Source organism: Myotis daubentonii, chromosome X, assembly GCF_963259705.1.
Source record: "Myotis daubentonii chromosome X, mMyoDau2.1, whole genome shotgun sequence".
Lineage (NCBI taxonomy): Eukaryota > Metazoa > Chordata > Mammalia > Chiroptera > Vespertilionidae > Myotis > Myotis daubentonii.
In genome coordinates this window covers 120482223-120486422 of record NC_081861.1, presented here as the reverse complement: position 1 = coordinate 120486422, position 4200 = coordinate 120482223, and positions in this window count along the sequence as shown.

The following is a 4200-nucleotide window of genomic DNA, read 5'->3' as shown; positions in this document are numbered from 1 at the left end:
TGGATGAAGCACTTAAAGAAATATCAAATACGTTTTCAAATAAATTTTCACAAAACAAATGTTCTGAAATTTGATCAAATGGAAAAATTTGGTGGTAAAAATACTGCATAGCTCCATCTGTAATAGGTTTTTTTTTTTTCCAGAACTAAGGGAGAGTATACACAGATACACATAACTCCCACTTTTAACAGATATTTCATTAAAATACTACACAATTTAAATGCTGATGAGACTTTTTCAAATAGAAAAATTAAAATGATACTGTGTCCTCTTTCATTACAAAACTATTGATTGACTTTAATAATTTTTGTACTTCTGATTAGAATATAGATTAAAATATGAATCATTTTCTATGGTGGAATCATGTCCAGTGTAAGTGGATTCTACAATAATATTGGGAAATAGAAGATGAAATGTAAAAGGCTGGTGGCAATGGGCCATGTATGACCCATATGGTGATCTGTGTTAATGTTTAAAAAATACTAATACACTAATTAGTGATAAATTACAAATATTAATAAATCTGAGGTAAGATGAATTTTAATGTTTGGAATATTGGCCTCTGTAAGCTATATTGCAATACTAGTTGTAATTAAGGGTGGTTGCCCTGAGACCACTGATTGAGATTGTATCCCATTTCTATGTTCTTGGGCACCCTACAAAATCCCTGTGGTCTGTTTTCTCACATAAAAATGAGTGAAACTTCTTATAATATTGATATGAGTATTCAAAGAGATCACATACATACCGGGCTTTGTACAGTACAGTACATAGCAAATGGTTAGTTAAATATTAGATATTAGCAATATTTTAACCATAGTTTCATAATTTTCTTTCTAAAAACCAGTAGTCAAAGGATGAGGATGTATTCCTTTAATTGAAATACCTAATCTCCACTCTGCATATAAATTTGTTAAAGTCAATTAATAAAAAATAAGTATAACCATATTTTTGAACCAGCCCTATAAATAATAAACATGCTTCCAAGTTCTCAACAGAATGATAAAAGCCGCCAACAGGCCCTTGCCCTGCTGAGATTCCCTAAGAAGCCAACAGCTTAGCCAGCCTCTCAAAGGCCATGGAAGCTTGAAGATCAGATACTGTATATGTAGGGGTCACCTCCAGATTTAACTCTTACATGCAGGCCACTTAGCTCTGTAGCTGTGCCCATTTCTGTGAGATATGAGATATCTATGCTTGAAACATTGACAATACGAGAAAGGCAGTAATTACATCCAGCAATCATACTCAGATCTGCTGAATTAAAGGCAGAGAGTTACACAAACATAAACTCTTAAAGGAGGATAGAAATTTGACTGTAAGGCCCCAGCCAGGTCCCTTCGTCCACCAGCCTTCAAGCTGAGCTATACTTAAAGTATCTCAAATAATTAAAATAATAACCATAGTATTAATAATCCCATTTAAAGTTATATTTATTAGTGGTCCTTTATTTATTTAAATCTTTATAGAAGTGGAGCTCTGGAGTGCATTTCTTCCCCTCGTCCCTTGTTTTTACTATTTGAGAAAGGAGCACCCTCAGGGGATTTGACAGATTCACACATGAAGCTTGCCATGGTTGAGCCTCATGTCAGATAGAAATATATTAAACCACTATGGATTCTCAGACAGATTACATTTATGGTTTTCCTGATGTCTATCGGGCTTATTGCTTTTTCATAAAATAAAAGCAGAAGGTTCTGATAAGGTAGACTTCTCACAGGCTCTACTGGTAATCACTTATTTTTTTCTGGTAGGTGTTTACAAATTGACGATTTGTTACTAGATATTTGTACAGATCAAAGCAACCTGACTGATCTGTTATTACCTAGAATTTATAAAAAAAGCTGCATTTGTAGTGATGGTATTTTTCTCTTCATAGTGGAGCATATGTCATAAGCCCTCACCCCTTTGTCACTTTAGAAAAATATCTAATTTTAATTCTAATGGATTTCAGTGTAAAGTAGTTTAAATAATTGCAGCAAAAAAAGAGATATCCATAACTAAATCCACATTAGAAGGAAATTGGTGAGAATGCACAGAGAGATAAAGGATATAGAACTTCATTGGTCATAGAGAGGTGCTCATAAATAGTGAAACTTTATGATTTTTTTTTCTTTTCTTCACTTGAAATTTCCATTGCTTTTCTCTCAGAGGTTTTCAAGAGATGCTTCAGAGATTTTTAAACTTTCAATAGTGTTTTAAATACTGGAGAAATAAAACCAAAAACCAACACTGATAATGTAGGAGGAGGAGACAGTGGAAAGGAACGGAGAATAGGAGCAAAAGAAAAACCAAAGTGACTTGACTGGACAAAAAAAAAAGTACCATCTTCAGATGCTATAGTGGCTGATCCATCTGTAGTCTGAGTTTATAAAATCTTATGTGGAATTGGGAGGAAGCCCCATACTAACACTTCCCACCCTCATGCCACCTCTAACACTAGTTATAAACTCCTTTGGAAAAGGGCTGTCATGACAAATCCCTACTGTTCACCATACTGTTATCTGAAGTTGCTTTCCAAATTCTATTGAATAGATTATTGCTTTGTTAACACTTTTATTCTTGAAATATTTAAGCTCTGCCACATATTATCAATATTTTTAAAATATTTTCTTATTGACTTCAGAAAGGGAGAGGGAGAGAGAGAAAACCTCAGTGATGAGAGAGAATCATTGATCAGCTGCCTCTTGCACACCCCCAACTGGAGATCGAACCCACAACCTGGGCATATGCCCTGACCAGGAATCGAACCTGCGATCTTTTGGTTCATAGATCGGTGCTCAACCGCTGAGCCAAACCGGCAAGGCAATATATCCTTATTTTTAAAATTAGGATAATAACAGAACTGACATCAAAGGCTTGCTTTAAGAATTCAAAGAATTGACTCAGTTAAAGGACCTTCAACAGAGGCTAGGACTAGGTCATACAAAGTGCTTGATAAATGGCAGTTGAGAGAGCTCTTTCAATAGCATCACTTATTTTTATTTATTTATTTTTATATTTAATATTGATAGTACTACAGATGGCTCCCATTTCCCCCTCCATCCATCCAATCCCTGCCCCACTCCAGGCCTTCCCCACACTGTTGTCTGTGTTTCTGGCTATGCATATATGCATATATGTTCTTTGGTTACTCTCTCCCCACTGCTTCACTCCCTCCCCTCTGAGATCTGTTAGTCTGTTCCATGCATCCATGCCTCTGTTTCTGTTTTGTTTGTCAGTTTATTTTGTTCATTAGAGTCCACATATAAGTGAGATCATGTGGTATTTGCCATTCTCTGAATGGCTTATTTCACTTAGCATAATAATCTCCAAGCCCACCCATGCTGTCAAAAAGGGTAAGAGATTCTTCAATTTTACAACTGCATAGTATTCCATTGTGTAATTGTACCACAGCTTTTTTTTTTTTTATCATTTCCTGATGGGCACTTGGGCTGTTTCCAGATCTTAACTATTTTGATAATTCTTCTATGAACATAGGGGTGCATATCTATCTGATGATTAGTGACTTGGAGTATTTTTTCCATATGTCTCTTGGCCATTTGTATGTCTTCTTTGGAGAAGTGTCTATTCAGGTTTTGCACATTTTTAAATTGGATTCTTTATATTTCTGGTGTTGAGTTGTATGAGTTCTTTATGTATTTTGGAAATTAACCCCTTATCAGATTTAACACTGGTGAATATGTTCTCCCATAGTATGCATTCCCTTTTCATTTTCTTAATGGTTTCTCTGGCTCGACAGAAGCTTTTTAGTTTGATGTAGTTCCATTTGTTCATTTTTTTCCGTTATGTCCCTTGTGCTAGCAAAAAATATTGCTACAAAAATGTCTGGTATTTTACTGCCTATTTTCTTATACCATTTTTATGGTTTTGTGACTTACATTTAAGTCTTTTATCCATTTTGAGTTTATTCTTGTCTATGGTATAGGTTGATGGTCTGATTTCATTTGTTTTTTTTTTGTTTTGTTTATGTTTTTTGCACATATCTGTCTGATTTTCCCAACACCATTTATTGAAGAGACTATCTTTATTCCATTGTATGATCTTGCTTCCTTTGTCAAATATTAATTGATCATAATGGTGTGGGTCAATTTCTAGTGTCTTTTCTGTTTCATTGGTCTATATGCCTGTTCTTGTACTAGGTTGTTTTGATTACAATGGCTTTGTAGTATAGTTTGATATTCAGCATTGTGATCCCTT